The 22,054-nt window shown below is 43.3% G+C and overlaps 1 pseudogene across 1 annotated transcript; it reads right to left on the bottom strand.

The window, feature by feature from the left end:
* Positions 1–1,389: 1,389 nt before the first annotated feature.
* Positions 1,390–19,151, bottom strand: LOC123054448 (uncharacterized; annotated as a pseudogene). Its single transcript, XR_006426178.1, has 18 exons — positions 18,635–19,151; positions 18,432–18,542; positions 18,238–18,302; positions 15,879–16,677; positions 13,112–13,651; positions 11,860–12,998; positions 11,334–11,658; positions 10,527–10,782; positions 10,215–10,431; positions 9,294–9,793; positions 8,763–8,821; positions 7,866–8,104; positions 6,047–6,976; positions 5,587–5,940; positions 5,132–5,369; positions 2,319–4,885; positions 2,081–2,217; positions 1,390–1,874 (listed from the first exon to the last, which is right to left on the bottom strand). The product of XR_006426178.1 is annotated as an uncharacterized protein (transcript).
* Positions 19,152–22,054: the final 2,903 nt, after the last annotated feature.

Raw genomic sequence — 22,054 nt, 5'->3', positions numbered from 1 at the left:
TAAGCCGCCGTAATAGCCACCCAGTTACGGATGACGTTTAACAAACCCCAAAGTTCACAAAGCAAGTACAAAGGAACTCGATACTCTCATGGTCTAAGGAATAATGCAAACATTAACTATCTCTGTGTTATTAACCATAAACTTGTGACGAAAAGAATCTCATAGCATAACATCAATTTGGGTCGATTCAACACAAGTGTTCTACCAACATCGCGCCCTCAGAATTGCCAGCATAGACATGCGCATGATCAGGAAAACAGGATCATCATGCAATACATGAGCCAGTCTTAGAGGCAAGACTAGGAATACATTTTACTTTAGTATACCACACGTGCACATGAGTTTCCCTCCGAGCCTCGTGGATATTGCAGACTCGGGAATCATTGCAGTTATAGCATGGAAGCTAAACATTCATTACAAACTTTGGAGATACAAAATAACTGTTATTACTGCCTCTAGGGCATATCTCCTACAATCAAGAAGGAAGATGACAAGGACTTAAGGATGATCAAGTGCCGGCTTACCAAGAATATTTAACCCGGAACACAACCTGTCAAATTTGTTCTTGTGTTTATATTGCAGATTAGTTTAACATGGATAAATCCAAATTAAACTGGGGGCTAATGTCGGGGATATACCCCGCGGTATGACCCGGCCGGAAGTATGACCCGGCCAGACTTGGCGCTTCACCGTGACCCGCCGGAGGATTGGCGACTCACGGGTCTGGCGGCTCACTGTCAGACGACTCACGAGCCTGACGATTCACGGATGACCCCAACGGCGGGTCAGAGAGAAGACTAGGCCCAAGGCCCAGAAGGCCGGCTCATGTTATGGTAGGCCGGCTTAAAAGGAAAGGGATGACGAATATTTCCTTTACGAGGAAGCAAGACCCGGACTTGTAATTAACTTGTAAGAGAAGATAGACTAGTCCTAGTCCTACTAGGACTCCACATGTAACCCGCCCCTCTAACTTATATAAGGAGGGGCAGGGCACCCCGAAGAGGGACAAGCAACAAGAAACAATCTCTAGGGCTAGACACAAAGAGCCGGCTTACCGGCGACTCTCTCATGAGCATAATGAGACCTAGCCACAAACAGCATGTAGGGTTGTTACCGGATGATGTTTCCCGAGGCCCGAAGCTGTCTAAACCCTTGTCTTGTGCGTTAATCCGCCCTACGTCTCTCATTCCAATCAACCCCTCTCAAGCTACTATATAGATGCGCTGGCCTCACGACTAAGTCCTTACACCTAGGACATCTAACGTGTTAGTTCCACGACATGTACTGTTTTGGCCCGATTTGTTTTTTTTGCTGAGAGCTGCTCATATGTCCAAATGACTTGAAATTTGAAGCGGGCCTCATGCATCAAATTGTCTACCACACAAATTCTATTTGGAATTTTTTGAATTTGTTTTGAATTTTTTATGAATTTTTTTCTAACCGGGTGCAGATGAGCCTGGGCACCAAAACGCCCTACTCGGATATACAGGTTTTTCTCCAATGCAGGTAAATGTTTCGTTACAGGGAAACCGCAGCGCCTACGGGCCACAGCTACAGCAGCTCACTTCTTGCCCCGGCCCTTGGACTTCTTGGATTTCTTCTTGCTCTTCTGCTTCTGCGCCCCCTTTTTGGAAGTCGAGGCCGCAGCTTCTCCCGTGTCAGGTTTATCATCGTCATCTGAGCAACCGTCGGCGTCAGCGTGCGTCTCTACAGCAGCCATTGCAGCGTCGTTGCTCCTGTCATCCATGCGTTGGAATGTCGCTTGATTTTCAATCTTGCATAGCCTTGCATCAGTCACCATGCGGAAGATCATCGGCAGTTTCTTCTCACCCTTCCACAGCTTCTCCACAGCAAGACAAGCATTTCTCTGCGCCCTGTGGTGACACAACCAATTTTGACACGCAAGTGGTAAATTTTCACAAGACATGGGGATAAGTGATAACCTAGTCATGTCTTACGCTAGACTTGAAGGTACATATCATGCAGAAAGATGTCACTCTACATGCCTATAAATTGCAATGTGGCATTTGTACTTCCTTTTAAGAAATTTATAGTTGGCCCTGCATTGACATTTGCTTACCTGTCGGAACCATTTTCGAACTCACTGCAGATGCGCCTGACGTCTTCCAGCAATCGTTTATCAATCGCTGCTAGACGGCCACCTTCCAGCCATGGAAGGGCACTTATAAGGTATTCAATAACACGCCTTGGATCTTTCTGCAGAAGTTAGCTTGTTTAGAATAACTTGGCAGCTGGGAACAGTGGGACAAACTGGATGATGATAACAAAACAAGCATTATAACATATATGAAACTCACCAGGCCATCCTTGTCGGCTTTTAAAATCTCAAGCTTCTCAAAGAGTATCTCAACAATATCTATCTTACTCCTATGCTCCATCTCATTATCTTGTACAGCCTTAGGAATGTTTCCAGAAATAACATCGCCAGACTTATCACCATCAGATTTTTCAGGCAACAGAGTCTCTTGTACAGAACTTCGTTCTTCAGGACACAGAAGAGCCATTATCTTCGGAACATCATGCAAATCCTCTTTGCTAATCATATAAGCATTTAAGTTTCGACAGATTACTGGGCCCTTGGGTGAACCAATAACTACCATATTATCTCTGATTGCGGCGAGTGCATCAGCAAGCATTCTTGTGAAGTTGCTCGGTGTGCGGGACTTCATTTGCAAAGCATGTACAATCTTCTGAGAGAACTCCACAGGTAAATCCTTAAACACTTCATTCCTCAGAAGGTTATGTGTGACCTCATAGAAATTCCCCAGAGAAAGAGTAAGGATCAGAGGATAAAGTGTAACAACTAGTCTCAGGAGGACTGGTTTGTATGAAGTACTAGGACTTGAAGTCTTATGTACCCATTCCTGGAGCATATGCTTGGTCGTCAAGATAGTCATAATTGTCTGATATATGAAACGGCCTGATGAGTATGCCAAACGATCAAGATCTGAATCTGGGCTCGATTTAGATACCAGGCAGGTGTCAATGTAAGCCTTGCTGGTATGGCACTCCAGCATATTGACCAGCAGAGATTTCGTGCAGCATATAAAATCATTCTGTATCAAGTATGATGAAGCCATAAAACCAAGGCATTCCATAAGACCCACATAGCATATTGGGGATATGTAGTCTAGTTCATCCTTCCACTTTACATTGAAGGTAAAGTCAAAAGCAAGCTTAAAGTTCAAGATCAAGGAGGATCTATCACCACCGCTGTCAAGAAATCTCTTGAAATATCGAAAAAATTCTGCCCACTCAGAATTATTGTCCAGGTACTGCAGTAGTCTTGAAAGTAGCTCTTCGTCCAATTGTGCTGCGTGAAGCAGGAGCATGGTTGTTCTCCCAAGATGCCCATGAGTCAAATTTTTATTTGCTGGGCGTAGATTTGCACTAAGAGAATCAGCAATCAATCCATATGCAGCTGGTGAGTCAAGTAGATGCAAGAGGCTCCTTCTTGTCCCGTCTCTCCACACAAGAAAAACTAACTCAAAGAAACGACGCTCACAGAGAATAAAAAAGCTTCTTAACTTCGTGTTTTTTGGCATACTGAACTGTGGTTCTTCCAAAAACTTTGCTATCTCATTTATCATAAGGATAGTTCTCACCAGGGTATAAGAAGATGATGGCTTTGGAGAAATTTGAACAATGGACTCCAACTTCTTAAGTACACTGAAACCAACAGAAGACAGCTCATTCATCCAGAAACACTGAGCACATGAATGACACTGTAGGGCACCCAAGAAACATCTGTTGCCATCTTGCTGCAAAGAATTTCTGCCAGTAGTAGAGAGCCAACTTGCATTCACGTTAAGCACCACATATCTGTCAACTTCACCATCCTTCCGCAATCCAAAGTACTTGGCACAAAGATCTTCATACATAACTGCATAATCATTTAATTCTGGACCATCGGTGTGGCGAAGATGAGATAGTACTTTGATTATGATCGACTTCCAGTGATTCCAGACATAAAACAGAGTTTGGGGTGACATCTGGTTAGATGCAAGCATGTTACTACAACCATTTTCATCTTCAGATCCTGGCCCTAATTCTATATTGTATCCAGAGGCTCGAGACTGAAGATGAACATCAAGAATCGAACGGGAAGCAACAAGTTCAACTAACAAGTTTGCACATTTTCTGCCCTCAACCAAAGTGCAATTTAAACTGGGAAGAGACTTATTCACATCTGACAGTGCATCAGCTTCCACGCAAACAAAGCAGTAGAAGCACTCAGATACCTTTTCCGCCATCTCTTTGGCTCTTGAAAGCAATTGTTCCTTCTCTGCATATCTTTTGGGAGGCCACCCTCTGCTATTTGAGGACCAGAAGGAATCCACAATGATATGGAGGAGGAGAAGCCGTGTCGCATCCTCAAATAAGCCTGCCTTCTCGAGCATGTCTACCTCCAGTAAGACATCTCCATTATGCTTTGCTATTCCTGCAGCTTCTAGGAAATTACCCATCTCCATCTCCAAACTCCACAGTTCATCAACAAGATTCCTAGAATTTAGGAATGCCCGTACATGATCCATAGAGCTGAAAGCTTTAACAAAAGGCATCATCTGCTTTATGTCACCACGCTCAAAATAATGTTGAGCACAATTATCCAGATAGTTTGTTCTAATTGCAGAAACCGCCAAGGATTTTGAATTCTCAAGCGAATGTTCCTCTTCTAACTGTTGCAGAAACTGCAAGCCCAGATTGAACAAATTTTTCCCTTTCGAGCACATGGAGAAACACTTTGTGTAACATTTAGCTTTCAAGAACACTTCAGCTGCCTCCGACCAGCATTCAGCCATAGCAAAACAATCACCAGCATCCTCAAGTTTAGAAGTACCACATTTTTGCATATAGACCATACCTATGGCAATGCAAAGCACACAATGTTTAGTCAGACAGAGCTTCATGGAGTGTGAGGTAAAATTATCCATATGAAAGCTAAAAAAAATAGCATGTCCAATTTATGTAGGGATATCATTTAGATTTTTTTGCTTTTTGAAATTGATGACATTTTCTTACACAGAAGCTCTTTAAGAACGTAAAATATTATGGAATGATGAAATCTCAAAGTACATACAACTTGGAAATTATTGGAGAGTTGACAGACCTGCTTTTTTGTAGTCACCTAATTTGATATAGCATATAGCAGCTTTCTCATGCATGCCTATGGACTCGTAAATCTCTGATGCTGTTTGCAACGAAGCCTTGCCCAACTCCAAATTTGTTGAGATGACACGGTTAGCAGTCGCTACAAGTCCAGCAGCTCTTGCCAACTTCTCTCTGTGTGCATCACCGGCCTTTTCGAAGCACATAGTAGCCATCTCGAATTGCCCCTCATTGAATAACTATAAAAAGAGAGAGAACTTGTGACATGGAACAACAATGGTAAAACTGTAAGTAGATACATGCCATGACCCGCCTAACAAAGAATTTGTGTGCATAGAACAATTGTAACCATGAATTTCACAAGATAAAGAACACACACAAAATAACTCAACACGCAACATAATGCTTGGTAAATTAAAATTGGCTTTCCAGACTAAACAAGTAAAGATCACCAACCTTGGTTCCCTGTATCCTCCAATCATCACTGCTGCTCCCTGTCTGCATTGCCTGAATGAGGGAAGAATCTAATAATCTAACTTCTACAAGGCACAACTTCTTCCAGTAGTCAAACATTGGTCGACAGTAATTCTCTGTATTTTCACATATCCAGAGTCTTTGCCTAGTGCGTGTGATTGCAACATATAGTTGCTTCAGCTCTGAACAGAGAAGATAATGCTTGCTTCTGTCGAAACCGGGATGAGAGATCTCCTCGGAGTGTGCTATAATATCTTTATCTTTCATGTAGCCATAGAGAACTCTCCATTTGTTTCTTAAAGGCGACGAACCAAAAAAGTTGTACAACAGCACATCCTACACAAATATCTCTGAAGTAAGTATACATTTTGAAACAATGTGTTTAGCAATTAAAATATTTTGCAAAATGAACACAGATAAAACTGAATTTATAGACCCATACCTGAAACTCAAGGCCCTTACATTCAACAATAGTCAAAACAAGAGCTTGTTTACCAACAAGATCAATAATTTGTTTTTTGGCAGCATCATCACGAACTAATATGACTTGCTCAGCACCAAACCCATGCAGGTTACCATGTGTAGTTTTGCTTTCTCCAAAAATAGTCATAATTGCATTTTCATCGTTATCAGACTCCAGCAGCACAGGAGCTTCTCCATATACAAGTCCAGTCTCTGGATTGAGCTTGTCAACACTTGACGGGAAAAAGAAGTACAGAAGGCTCATGATACTTTGTGCCATACGGAGGATGCCACAATGTGTGCGGAAATTCTGAGACAGTTGGAACATATCAGAGAGATGGACTTTTTTCCCATGTTTAAGTCCTTGATTAGATGCTTCAGTTTCTGCGAGGAATGCAGTATAAAACAGTGAACGGATATCTTCAAACCTGAAATCGATACCCCTTGCTATAGTCTGTGCAGTATCACCAGCAAAAAGGAAGCCTTCCTTGATGTTCATACAGACATACTTAAGAAGTGCTATTTGTGTCATGGTGAGATCCTGTACCTCATCTATGTAAACAAAATCCACCATATCGCCGTGGTAGCCCTCAGATACAAGACTGCTGTGAAGACTATTGACGAAATCTGACAAATCAAACTCCTTGGCAGTGCCTTTCATACTCTCATATTCAAGGAATATATCATAAATTCTATCTCTCTTCTCATTGTTCAAAGATGAAAATCTTTTATCTGAAAGCATCACATAATCCTCTCTTCCCAGTTTGCCAGCATAAGGCCTGCTTGTTTGATATGCACCCTTTATATGAGAAATTATTTCAGTGAAGACAGTAGATGCAGCAAATTTCTTTGTTAGGTCTGCCTTAAAACGAGGCCAGTAGAAAGTAGCAAATTTTTCATAGGTAACTTCCTTCAATTCAATAAAAGTTTGCACCGCACGCGATCTTGAGTGGCCTCTCTCAAAGCTTGTCTTCATTTCACCATAAAACGCATCGAAAAATGATGTCCGGCATGTTCCATCAAGCATCATCAAAAACTTACAATATGTTATAGTAAGAGGATAGTGCTCATGAGGTAGATCACAAAAATTGTCAGGAATTTCTGTAAACTCTTCCAGGTCATCCATGATGTCATGCATGTGAAGAATGCTAGACTGGTCAGAGACATCACCAGTGCCAAATCTACAAAGGGTTGAAGTAAATTGGTATTAATAAAGGATTAATGTTGGTACAAATCATAAAAGAAGGAAAGCGAATATCTTTCAAAGAAATCAATGGACCAGCTTGCAATGTATAATAATTTCAAAACAGAGCACCGAGCGTGCCTCGGTTAGCTAGTCATGTGAGTGGCCGAGGGCACGCCAAGCCCATCCGCATTCAGGGCCTGGCCTGCAAAGTGGTGCTCATGATTTGTCTCTCTTTTATAAAAAGCCACTGGGTAGTTCCAATATATGCATTTTTTTTAATAATTTCAATAATAATACTTTGAAGATAAAATGCACCTCATATGGACAAAAGATTGACCCTTCAAAAGGGTGTGACAAAGGGCTAAAGAAAATGAGGTTAGAAATGCAGCAGAACGGAGTACAGTGGGGGGAAAAAAGAGCCAACTCGTGCACACATTTCTGTCCACTTTAAATAGTTGAATGAAAATCATTTCCATAATGGTGTGAACATGTACTCGCAAAAACAAAATGGTGCGAACATGTACAAACTTCTAAGTATGGCTCTAGTTCAACAGGCTCACCTTTTAAGTCCAGAAATGTGGTTTTTTATGGCTGAACACAACTTTGGGCTTACAGTGATAAACACTTGTTTCACAAAACTTTCTCCTGCGTCCTTCAGTGGCATAATATTTTTGTGATCCAGCCCTGCTAAATCATCTCCATCCAAATGTAGACCTTGGGATGCAATCAGTGACTGTTGCTCTTTTTGAAACAGCTTCATTGTCAATACAGTGGTTTTTCCGGTGCCTGACCTCCCAAGTATAAAACTAGTGAGCGGGAATGTGATCCAAGGAACCAGAGAGACCCATGACACTTGGATTCTTTTTCAGGGAACTTAATTAGCCACAAGACCCATTTTTTACAAAACTGCAGAATTAGATCATAAAAATAATTAAGAAAACCAATCAAACACCATGAAGCATAAGCCATATGCATATAAGCAATTAACGAAAAAGGGAAATTAGAAATATGATGATGATCTATAGCATTAAAAGCAGTTTTGAATCCACTAACGTATATAAAAACTGCACAGAAGTGGACCTTCGTGCATGATGGCTCGTTGAGGTTAAGTGGATCTTCGTGCACAGGATATAAGTGTGCACCTACATGCATGCACAGAATATAAGTGTGCACCTACATACATACATTGATCCCATGTCCCCGTTATTCATGTACTTGGGGATTCAAAATAAGTTTGTCTAAAAATATAATCTCGCTGGAAGGGCAACTGTACAGAACCAGGCATTGCTTCCACAACTGTTTTTTTTCTTCCAAGGAACACTAGCATGGACACAAGATAAGTGACCTCATTTATATCTTGAATTTAGTTTCAGTCAAGGCACTAGGTCGGTAAAAGTAACAACACATTCAAAGGACTACAACTAGATATACGAGTCAAACACAATTATATTTTTATGCAGAAAAACACAATCGTATTTTTGTAGTACTATGATATATGAGTCAAACAAACCCATGCTCCAAGTGTCCATACCACTCTCCAAGTAAATCATGAGTATAAAGGATTTTATGCTGCATACAGTACGTGCGTAGCATGAAAATATTGATGATTTATACAAAATGTTGCATAGATGTTAGTATTAGAATTTATGTTTAAAAAATGGTTTTCTTGTTTTATGTGTGAAGCTGCATTGTCAACAACTCAACATTCATCAAAAAATGGCATCTCATAACCAATAGTACTGATGTCATGTAAATGTCAGCACAACCTAAGGACCATGATCAGTACCATGCGCACACAGGTGAGCAATGGGAAGAAAATTGACATGTGGATGGCAAGCTAGACAACTTTTCTTCCCAGAGATTTAGGTCATTATATATTTTGCATATTAAATATGGAAGGAGCCCATTCCACCCTTTGTTCTACGATCCTAAAACACACACTCATATTCACATGATCCTTTGCCTCTCAGATCCATGACAACAAGGCACTGAGTACAACAAGATTGACAACAACAGGCAATGGTGTTGCCACCCAATATACACAGCCAAAAAGGAGAGGAAGTATTAGAAGAATGTCTACATGCAGTTCGTTTGTTGGCTGCATGTTAACAAACAGTTCATCTCTAAGTATTAGAGGTATAAAAATCCATGGATCGAGAGTATAGCCCATCAAAATAAAAGAAACACATACCCCTGTGTCTGCACTCTCCTGCAATGATCCAGGTAATCATCCGTGTACATGGAAAACAGATTCTCAAGACGTTGAACAGTTCTTGCAACATTTTGCTGTGACAGTAGGTCCCAAACCCTTATTATCTGAAAATACCGTCCTTCGGTTTTCTCCACATCAATACTCCAAACAAGATACAGGTTCCAGACCTTGTATACCTTTGCAAGATGAGAAACACCAGGTATATCAAGGTTCTTAACGGTTGTCCTCCAACCATCTCCAAGTCTGATAAGCTTTTGGAGTACTTCCTTCCTGAGCTGTGGTGATTTTAGTTTCGTGAAGGACTTTCTAAACTTGTCGCTAACAATGACCTGTTGAATATATGAATACCAAAAACAGAACATGAGAAGTGTATACGAGAAAAATGAAAGAACAGTGTGTTTTTCAAGAGAACTAGGAGGCTCACAAGATGATATGTCCTGAAACTAGAAAAGACCCACATAATTGGAATAGCATGTCCTGAAGATCTTAATTACACAAACCTCTCACAGAGAGACAAGCGAACCACATACATGATTCCAAAAAGTAAAAGACAAATCTATTCATGAACACAAACAAAATCACACTATAAAAAGGAAGTGTATATTCAGTAAACCCGATCTCCTTGATAACAGCATGAGTCTCAGACATGTACATACATGTGGTTTGCATTCTGGGTAATTAAGTGCAGCGACATATTAGAAAACATGAAAGTATGTTAAAAGTCAATCTAGCTGAAACCATGGTACTTACCTTCCATCTGGTATTGCTGAAAACCGCTGAATCAGCATTAAGAAGATCGTCAAGTTCATCAAGCTCTTGCTTTACTTGCAGAACTAACTTACAGATGGTTGCGTCATTAGTGGCACTGAAAACACATTTACGTCTCTCTGCATCAGCAACAAGTTCTGTCCATTTGGTCCCACTTTTATACAGCGTATGAGCATTCCCAACAATCCAAAGACAGTGCCTGCATGAATAAAGCATCCATCAGATAATGTATATCATCAGTTGACGTACTTTGAACAGCAATAAACAATGGACCAGAAAAAAAAAGATGCGCACCTTGCTCTAGTAAGAGCAACATTTGTTCTTCGGTTATCAGCAAGAAATCCAACAACTCCTCTCCCATTGGATCTAACAGTTGATAGTATTATTATATCATCCTCTTCTCCTTGGAAACCATCGGTGGATTTCACCCGCACATGAAAGCCATCACACGTATCATATTTTTCTCCAAGTCGACTTTTAATTGCATCAACTTGAGCTTTATATGGAGAGACCACGCCGATGCTGAGCCCTTGGTTTCTGTTTTTCCAAGCTGCAGAAAAAACGTAAATAGTATGCTTACTGATCCTTAGGGATACATTTTTGCACAAGGCTACTGAAAGAATTTTCTTCAGCAAATTTAAGTTGATTCTGTATCACCAAATCATTGACATATCATTGCTTTTCCACTACAAAGTCTGAAGATGATAGAAATGACTAAAGCGGGTCCATGCATTGGCCAACAACTCTACTAGAGCATAATGTTTCAACTTTCATGTCATCTACTTACTGCTCTCCTTTTTCTAAATAAAAATATAACATTGTCTACCAAACAGGGCAGTAGAATTGAAATTTCATAGAGCCGGATTGATGCAATTAGCGAATTATCATATCACGAGATGCACATAGAAACTGGACTCTCAAACGTACACTATTGTAGCAAACACCTTTCTACCAATGATTGTTATGCAGTATGTAGTACAAGAATGGAAGACCATGTAAGCTTCCAAAGATCCCATGTTATATTAGCCAGGTAGCTTTATAAAGAAACTAGAAAGGAGAACATTAAGGTTAAAGAAAGGACAGAGCTGAGCTTAGACATACATTTAAAGATGGTATGGATTAGGTGCAAGACAACAGCAACTTCAACCATGTTTCTGTGACTGTTTCCTTTGCCCTCTTTGTCCTCCCTTCCATCAGTAACATTTATAAACGTGTAGCTGCCAAAAGGGAGGCATGTGTAATCCTTATTATAACTAGGAGACAGGACATTGGAACCATCTAAAATCTTCCTCTCATAAAATTGAGCATTTGGAAATAAGCTGATACAAGGATTCATGCGATACTGTATATTCAGCAAATGTTTATCAAATTTGAGCATAACCAATCTCCCAAACAGACTTGTCTCAAATCCAGCTTCTTTGCATACCTAGAGATAAACAATGAAAGGTGAGAATTAAGATCACCAAAAACAGATCAATAACAATGGAACATGGAAGAAAGATAGGGCCGTTACATTTATTTCAAGAAAAAAAAGTATTTCAGTATCAGAAGTTTATCTCGTTGATAAATGCTCCAATAACTAATAAATGAAACAAGACATTATAAAGAGGATGAAGCAAAAGCTTACTTTGCTTTTAACCATTGCACTCAGCTGACAGTCATCTCCTACCAAAACAACATGTTTTAACCAATGCAGACGTAGTGGGATCACCAATTCACACTCCCGCACTTGAGCAGCCTCATCAACAATTAATACATCGAGTGGTGCAATATCCATGTGATGTAACCGATAAGAGCTAGAGGTGGTACAGAAAAGAAGTGTAGCATTACGTATGCAGTAGCTCTGGACCCAGTCTTTGCCTACTCCAGTGGGTAAATTAAGCGAGTGTAGCAGATCTTTAAGCAATTTAAGGCATGAAGACCTTGCTCCGTCCAGTTCCTTCTCAATAGAAGATACAGGCTGTGCACAAACAGAGTTTTCAGTTAACGGACAACCAAGGACCCTTTTCAAACCCTCATCAGTCCAGTCTACGTCGCAGAGAAGGGTGCCAAATTTTTCAAGCATATTAAGCAATGAGGATATAATTATGACCTATCACGAGAAAAGCAGCTTCCAGGAAGGTGAACCCACAAATTCATTATGCATCTTTTCAGAGCTATTGCTGTTGCATCAAATTGTTTCTTTATGAAGTCCAGAAAGCACACTGGATCAATTTTGCCATCATCCTCAAGAAGCATATCATAGCATGAAGCACAGTCTTCAAAAAAGGATATCATTGAAGCTATTCTGTAGTTCCATCCAGACAATGATGAAAAGCACTCCACAAGTTCATCGACACGGAAGTCCAAGAAAACTTCCTGAAGATCCTCGGTGATGTCCATGTTAGACCTGCTTCCAAATAGCAAGATATCTCCAAGAGATGAAGGTAGACAAATTTTGTCAATGTGCTCATTGAAATCCTAAAAGGTTTGAAGGAAACGGGTGCAAACTCCAACAACAGCAACATTTGTGGGAGCACAAGTAAGAGTTCTGCATTTCAAACTCGCCAAAACCCACAGTAAAGTGCTAACCGTCTTGGTCTTCCCAGTACCTGGTGGACCCCATATAAGCTTCATGAGGTTCACATGCCCACATTGTACAGCTGAGATGACAGATTCAATAGCATCCACTTGCGATCGATTAAGCTTAACTGACAGTAGTTGCTCTGTGAAAGAAGCTAAACAGCCCCCATTCTGATTAACACAGATACGGCAAACATCCTCACCCTGCAACAGAGCCAACAAAGAGGAGCTCAGAAAGTTAGGCCCGATACCAATTTATAATGGTGATGAAAATAACAAGTAAAACTAAGACACGAGAATTATTCATGTCATATTACCAGATTTGTGGGGGCTAGGAGCGACTTGATTACTGTGAAATTGCCATTCATGTGCGTATCAAAGATAAGTGCTTTCCATATCCGTATGTTGGTCGTGATATTATTGAGAAATATTGCATGTTTGAGTTTGTTTAAGTCTTCTTCTTCCGAACCAATATTCTTTGCAACTTTGACCCTGAAGCCCTTATGGTATTCATCATCCATATAAACCTCAGTGATCATTGCCAAGCAATATGTCACACCATAGCGGTTTAAGTCTTCTGCAGCTTCAGGTTTTATGCTCGACAAAATAAATATGTCACCATTCCTCGCAGAATAAGCCCCGGTAGAAAAACCAGCATCATTGTCCCAAAAGTTCACATCCATAAAGTATGATCCTGGTTTTCCTGCTGCCTCCATGGACAGTATTTTCGACGAGGGTGCTTCACTGATGAGTTCAAGGCATGAGCACAGATCTGACCTTGTTTCTTCAATCAGAGGCACACGATAAGACGTGAGATAGTGATCAAGTGACTTGAAGTTGCAGGGAATAGTCTCAACCTAAACACAAAAGAAGTCATAGATGAAATATGGTTATAGGTAGCAAAAAGATTCTCCAACAGTTCCTTGAGCACACAAATGGCATGTAATTAATGCTAACAAAACAGCTATCTGGTCAATATCATTTACTGCATGAACAAGCAAGGTTCAATACAGGCCTTAAGCTGCTCATATCATAGTTTCCATAGCAAAACAATTTATAGTTTCTGCCCACCAGATTGTACAGCATCACGAGATGGATGTATCTCTCTCATCAGGATAGATATATGACTTACACAGCTACTCATTAGGATATAACATGTATCAGCACATATAGCACCAACAGCACAATGCAATTTCCTGAAATACCATGTGTCACCAAGAGCGCAACAATTATATATGTTGCCATCAGGCAGTCCAGAAACGACACTCAGCACATGCCACTTGCATATCCATGATACGTGGTCAGAAAACCCCTCTAAACCCTAGCGTACGGATCACAAACAGAGAGAGAGTACCATCCTTTAATTGGAGCATGGAACTGACCCAACTAAGATTGCACATAAAAAGCAGCAGATCACAGCGCGCTAAATGCGATTAATCAAAAAAAATCACCAGGATTTAAGCACGACCAGAAACCTAGCTGCATACGCTTCACCGGTCTGAGGTCCATTCATACACACAGATTCGGAGATTAATAAAAAGGCTCAAGCTTGCAAAAAAAGACTTGAAGTTGCAGGGAATAGTCTCAACCTGAACATGAATGAGGTCATAAATGAAATATGATTATAGGCACTACCTCCGTCTCGGTGAATAAGTCATTCGTGTAGTTCTAGGTCGACAATTTAACTATCTTAATATGTATTATATGTGACAAAAAATATATATTTAGAAATTACATCCGTGTAAAAATCTAGTGATATACTTTTCATGACATATAACACATATTTGATTCCTCAAATCGATGACCTAGAACTACGGGAATGACTTATTCACCGAGACGGGGGTAGTAGCAAAAGATTCACCAAAAAATCTTTGAACACACAAATGGGCATGTAATTGATGCTAACAGAAGAGCTATCTGGTCAATTTCATCTACTGTGCAAGAACAAGCAAGGATCAAAACAGGGCTTAATCTGTTCATGTCACAAGGAAGGAGGTTACCCATACTAAATCGTAGACATAATATTTCCATAGCAAAACAATTTCATAATTTCTGCCACCAAATGGTGTACAACATCGCGACATGTATCTCTCTCATCAGGATACATAACTCCTCTGCTAAGCTTTGCCTGCAGCTGCTCTGCCCGGCCGCCCCCGCCAAATCGACAGGCCACAGCCCTAGAAATTCGGCCGGCGCCGGCTAAATCAGCAGCCGCACAGGTGTGGCCGCCTGCCGGCGCACCGGTTCCCCTAGCCACAGACCATGCCGCCGCCCCTCGCCGGCCGGCCTTACCCCCAAGATTCAAGAAGGGGGAAAGGGCACGGGACGGGAGCGTGGCGGCCTCCCTCATGGACGACTAGAACATGGAATCCTTGCTCCCGGCCTCCCTCCTCGACGGCAGACGGCCTCCCTGGCAGCCTGGCACCGGCCTCCCCCTTCCGGCGGCGCCTGAGTTTTCTTTTTTTTTTAGGGAAGAGGACCGCGCCTGAGTTTAGCGTCCATGGACTGCGTTTAGATGGGCCAGGAAGCGAGCGTGCTAGGCCTCCGAAAAGAATAGTTCAAGAGCAATGGGTGTGATGGGCCAGGATTCGATCTCTCTTTCCCTCAAAAAAAAACTCCGCTCAATCAATTACTAACATTTTTTCCTCAAAAAAACATTTTGCTCAAATTTTTTACTAACAACATAAGAAGAATCACGAAAGTCCACTCAGAAAAACAAAGAAGAATCATGAAAGTTATCTAAAAAAAGAATCACGAATAACATCTAGTACTACTGTCTACTGGTGTTTTTTTTTGCGGGAAAAAACATGTCTTTTTTGCGCGAATGGACAGAACCCCCCTCAAAACCCTAGCGCACATCTGGATTGGGCTCCAAAAAAATAACAAATCACCGGATTTAAGCGCAAGTAAAAGCTCGTAAAAAGCGCGCATGCACAAGCACGCATGGCCGGACCGGAGTCCGTACGACGTGCGCACAGATTCGAAAGAGAGAGAGGGAAAAAAGGGCCAGGCTTGCGAAACCGTGCGCCCGCCGGAGAGATCGAGTCATCGTCGGGAGGGAAGGATGGCGCCGGTGGGTTGTACCTTGTCCCTGTAGAGGTCGTCGTCGGCGATCTCCTGCGCCGACCAGGAGAGCACCACGTCCTCCAACTCCATCTCTCCCACTAAAACAGAAAGGCGCGCGTTGCTACATCCGTCCATTTAAATGAGAAAATAACATTAGTTAAAATAAATTGAACAGAAGCATGTGCAATTTGTATTTAAATGAGAAAATAATATTAGTTAAAGAACTTGAACAGAAGCATGGGACAATTAAACATACAAAAAAAAATGACACTCCGGGTACATGATACCTAAACCACAACATGTAAAGTATATAAGTTGGATGGTTGGACAATGAAGTCGATAAAACTATGTGGTTCCTTAATCATAGCTAGAAAAATATACTCCCTCCGTTCCGAAATATAGGTCGCTGGAGGATTGGTTCCGACCAGGTGAAAACGGTGGAATTTACATCGCTGCCCCTAGTATGAATCGGTATCCCCATCGTCTTCTTCCTCCATCCGAGGATTTGAAATTCTCCGCCAGGCCATCGTCCGCCCGCCCGCCCCTGCTTCTCCTCCACGCGCCCAGGTCCCAGGCGCTCCCAGGCCCAGGTCCCCTACTTCTCCTCAGCGCTCCCAGGCCCAGGTCCTCGTCTCCAGCAGCAGCGATCCAGGGGCGTCCAGCAGCAGCGATCCAGGGGCGCCAAGGAAGGTCCTCGTCTCCCAGAAGGAGCACGCGGCAGCAGCAGTCCCAGGTCCCAGATCCAGATCTAGCAGCAGCGATCCCAGGTCCTCAGGGCCTTCTCCCGATCCTTCTTCTCCTGGGCGTGCTCCTTCTCCTGCAACAGCAACAACAACAGAGTTTAGAGTCATACTGATCAGCAGCAGTAACAACAGCTGCTGGGTTCTTCTGCAGGTGGAGTATGGCAGCGGCAGCAGCAGTAGTTTCAGAGCAGCAGCAGCAGCAATAGTTTGACAGCAGCAGCAGCAACAGCTTTTCATTTACTAATTTTTTTTATTTAACAGAAAAGGTTTAATGAAAACTTTCATTTACTGAATTGAAAAGGTTTAATTAACAGAAAAGGTTTAATTGACTAAGAAGAGATGAGAAGAAGGTTGCTTGTACTCCTACACTAGTCCTACACTAAAACTGGCAGAGAAGAGAGTAGAAGAGGAGTAGAAGAGCAAGCAGAGAAGAGAAGAGAAAGGGAAGACAGGAGAAAGAGAAGAGAGAAGAGAGCAACTAAACTACTCCTGCAAGAGGGCAAGAAGAGAGACAATTGTTAGAGTGACAATTAAAGACCACACACAGTGAGTACTACTGCAAGAGGGCAGTACCGGAGGGCAAAAGATACAGAAGAGAGAAGAAAGAGAAGAGAAGAGAAAGAGAAGAAGAGAGCAAGAAGAGAGCAAGGAGAGAGAAGAGGGCACTCTAATAATACTGCTACACTTGCAATCCTAATCCTCACTAGTGCAATCTGGAGAAGAGTGGAGAGGAGTAAGAAAGCAAGAGGAGTAGGAGAGAACACAAGCAAGAGTTCTACACTAAACTACTGCAAGCAACCAAGCAAGCACTACTGAAACTAAAGCAGATATTTTACAGATACTTTACGATAATGTTTTTTACAGAACTAAAATCACAGATGCAAGCAAAACTACAGCAAAAAACTGAAACATGTTTTCTCTGTATTTTTCAGAAACAAAGTGTTTTGCTTGTCCTGCTCCTACATATCACCAATCAACTTGTTTACTCCTGCAGATCAGCAAGCATTAATTAAAATTTCATTTAAAGGAGTAATTTTAATTAACTGAAAAGTTTCATTTGGTTTTATTAAAGGAAAATTTTCATTTAGTTTTAGTTAAACAAAACGTTTCATTTACTCTTATCTGAAAGGAGTATCTAGTTAAAGGTTTCATTTATTGACAAGAACAGCAAGCAAATGATTGAACAACAAGTTTCAGTTAATTTACTTGGAGTAGTAAAAACTTAGTGTCTAGAGCAAAGCATTTGCACCATTTGTCAGATCTGTAGCTACTGTTATTTTACTGTATGTTTTTCTCTGTATTTTCATCAGAGCATTCAGAAGCATGCAAACAAAAGTTTCAATACAGACAAACAAATTTGTTTAAACAATTTGCTGGAGTACTCCAAGACACTACAGCAAGCACTAATCCTTGCTGGAATGTCATTGTTTGGCATGATGCAATTTGCTGGAGTACAACATGATGCAATTTTGTGGAGTACTCCAGTACCACAACAAGCAATAATCTTTGAGCATGATTTTTCAGTCATGCTCAAGCACTAATCCTTGCTGGAAATCTCTGACATAAATTCAGTCATGCTAAAGGGCTAAGAAATTCAGTAATGCTCACACAAGCAAGGAAGTAGGAGTACATACCTGACGCAGGGCACAGGAAGAAGTAGCCATGGCTCCCAGAAGGACGCATCAGGCCTTGAATTCCTCTGAGCAAGATGACCACATGAGCAAGATGTTTAACAGTACATCAATGAAGAAAAGGGAATAAATCCATGAGCAAGATGGTTAACATGAATAGTTAACTGAAACTAGCAGTACATGAGCAAGATGTTTACCAAGTGATTGTACAGCAAGACTGCAGCCAGTACTACAGCAATGTAAGAACAGAAGATTCAAATCCATGATGGCGGCCATCATCTGCCCCTCCCTCTCGTTCTCCAGTTTCACTGTTTGGTATCCAACCAACCAAGCAAAAGAGACAATTGTTTCAGATCAAACAAATCGACCGGCAGGAAGAAAGACTACCAGGAGTACTTACCGCGGGAGGAAGCAGCTACTCCACGACGACAACGACGTCGCTCCAGATCCGCCGCTCCGCCGCTCCGGCACCGCTCCAGATCCGCCGCTCGGGTGCCGCTCCACATCCATGCCTCTGTCGCCCAGATCCAGCGCTAGCACATGCACATCCACGCCTCCGTGGAGTAGAAGCTCGTCGCCGGCGCAAAAGATTGGAATTTGTTTACCTCCGGGGTGTGAGTGGAGGCGGGGTGGTGGAGAAGTGGCGGTGGAAGAGGGAGAGGCCGGTGAGCTACGGGGAGACGGGGAGGCCGGCGAGCAACGAGGAGGCCGGCGAGCTACGGGGAGAGGGGGGAGGCCGGCGAGCGACGGGGAGGCCGGCTAGTGCGGCTGGGCGAGTGGGAGAGAGTGAGCGCGGGCAGTGCGGCTGGGCGGTGAGCGAGCGAGTGGAGCGACGCGGGGGGCAAAATTGGAAAGTGCCGATATTTCGTTACTAGACGAAAGTTGAACTAAAAAACCCCCAACGACCTACATTTCGAAACAGAGGGAGTAGTATTCAGGTTAACATGATAAGGACAAAAATATCAAATGCCGAGGTTTTCCTGCCTACGGGCCTTCAGCAATTGTAGGGCTGACAGGCGGTGGTGATGGAAGCTGAGGCAGCGGGAAGCACATCACAAATGGGAGAGAATAAGCAAAGCGAAGGAGAAGGTAACACTAAATGAGAAATAAATTTAGCTGAGTATAAAAATACACGGCGAAGCCCAATTTAACCTCGACGAACAATACACCAAGTGTTACACTCGGCTTAGAGTGCCCGGCGAAGCCCAATTTAACCTCGACGAACAATACACCAAGTGTTACACTCGGCTTAGAGTACCCGACGATATTTCGGACGGCTTATGTTACTGTTTGGCGACACGCCGACACCTATGGATAAAATGAAAATATAGGTAAAGCATTTCCTAAGGCAAAATACAATGTAACTCACCGGAGCTGAGGTGAGGAAACTGTTCTAGTTTCAGGACAATCAGCACACGGATCATTAACTACTTTCGCATCAAGGTAACAAGAAAAATCTGTGCATCACACTGTCCAAAATCGTGAGTTCTGTACAATCAGGCGATCAAGCTTTTGTGAATTTTGTACTGAAGCATGGCAATGTCAACATGGGCGTAGCAATTGGGAACCTGCACTCTTAAGCAGTGTATTTGAAAAGAAAAACTTACTTGATTTTCGTTGATGAGATTGGATGTCTCCATTCTTCATCACCAACGCCAAATTTAGAATTATGCTTCTGAAATGTAAGGACATTGAAATGCGTCAGACACTGAAAATGCAGCAATAAAATTAGTATAACTCAAGAAGTCAAGAATCTACTACCAATAATGTTACTGGCTAGTAAGTTTGCATAGGTACACGGTATATCTTGCAAAGCAAGCTCTGGGAATTGGGAGGGATTATATCACAACTTGAACCAGGCTGGTTCTTGGACTCCACGAAATTCATGAAGCTGTGCAAACTGGAGGAAACCCACGACAAAGATGAGCAGTTCAGCCATGGCTTGTTGCCGACAAGTATTCTGTCACCCCTGGAGACCATCCCTGTCGGAATGACAACTGGTGTGGCTGTGGTGCGGAGAATGCTTACTTGATGCCATCCGTCGCTTTGGATCGACTCCACGACTGCACTACAAGAGAGCCCGGACAGCAGAAGGGCCAACCGTCGACGTGGCCATGACCATGACCAGTCGATCGCACCATTTCTTCCATAATAGTCATCGCCAGCCTTCCCGCCTCCACCAGTCTCCTCCTCCCGAGCCCTCCCTTTCCAGCGACAGGGGGAATGACACTGCATTCTGTTGATGCAGTTGTAGTTGTACATAGAGGAGGAGCTGTTGCTAGGGTTTGCGCGTGAGGTCTAGTGCGAAAAAGGATCGAATGAGAGGAGAGAAAACAGTAAAGGAGCCCGAGGAGGAAGAGGACATGGCCAGTGGAAGGCACCGACACGGAGGCAGATGCGCAGCACGGCAGAAGATCTTGCCGACGAGATGGAGGACGGCGGCGGCTCATCGCATGCGGAGGAGCAGTTCCTTGAGATAACAGGCCTGGTCCTGTTGCGTGCGAACGGCCAGTTCCTGGGCCTGGGTGTTTGACGGCCCGATTACGGATATGAACGGCAGCTAGTTGTGCGGAGCAGCGGCCCACGAGACGTGCATGCAGCGCCTGAATGGACCCGAGAAGGATCTACGTCGTCCCTTAGAGCGATCCGACGGTTGAGAGGCTCAAAGCGCTGTGGAGGCTGGTAGGTAGCTGCGTTATACTGTTTCTCAATGTCGCCGCCGCGCTCCCGTCTCGCGCCGCCCTGGCCGCTCCGTCACGCGCGAGCACCCGAGCGAGCAGGCGGCATTCGCGAGGAGGAGGAGGAGGAAGGGTGTTGGTTTGCGGTGGTCTTGGCCGTCCGGAGGAGATGGAGGAAGGGGGTTGGTTTGTGCTGGTCTTGGCCGTCCAGTGGAGGAGGAGGGGAGGCTTCGAGACAGTCAAGGCGCGGTGGTGGCTGCGTGGATATAAAGCACAGAAGCAGAAGGAGCGACGAATGGGAGAAGGGGAGGGGGAGGGGTGGCTCTGTTGTGTTGTGTTGTGTAGCAAAGCTCGGGGAGAAGGGGAGACGTAGCAAAGCTGGTGGAGAAAAAGCAAAGCAGGAGCTGATCAGACGATCGGTGCAGCGTACTGTCCAGAAATCTTTTGCTTGCGGGAGAGGGAGAGGGAGAGGGGAGGGTGGTGACTTGGGATTCGGGCCCCTTTTCGCGGGGCAGGTAAAGGAGGAGGGAGGGAGGGTGGCAGCCGCGGTGGGCAGTGCCGGGGAGCGCCGGAGCGGTTACAGTAAAAATGGCGATACGAACGTGGTCTCTCTCTCTCTCTCACTGTGGGTTTGGTGGTCGTGGACAGTCTTTTCTTTCTTTCTCTTTTTGTTACTCCCTTTTGCAAAGCCTGTTTAGATTAGAAGGTTGTGTTAGGTGGAAACAAATATGTTCGGTGTTCGGGGCGGAGCTGTTTTGGTTCACCACAAAAAATAACGGAATATCCTCCTCCTGTACGTGAAAACGGAGGCACATCTCTCTCTCTCTCCCCGAGGGGCATGAGCTATAAACAGCCGAAAGTTGATCACCATCCTAACCCGAAACTCGTCTGGTGCACAGTTTCCATCTTCGGACTGGGGAGATAACCGTGACGCTCGAGGATGTCTCGTTGATCACCGGTCTTGCTATCGACGGAAGGCCTCTCTGTATGAGCACCGATTCTGATGGGTGGCGCGAGCAGATGATTGCTCTTATCGGTATGGCTCCTACCGAGGTTGAGGCTGATGTAGAGGGGAGCTGCTTTCACGTGGATTCAAAATAACTTTGCAACGTGCCCTCCGAATGCCACTGATGATGTGATCC

The sequence above is a fragment of the Triticum aestivum genome, chromosome 2D (assembly GCF_018294505.1).
Source record: "Triticum aestivum cultivar Chinese Spring chromosome 2D, IWGSC CS RefSeq v2.1, whole genome shotgun sequence".
Classification (NCBI taxonomy): domain Eukaryota; kingdom Viridiplantae; phylum Streptophyta; class Magnoliopsida; order Poales; family Poaceae; genus Triticum; species Triticum aestivum.
This window is presented reverse-complemented; position numbering and strand designations above follow the sequence as displayed.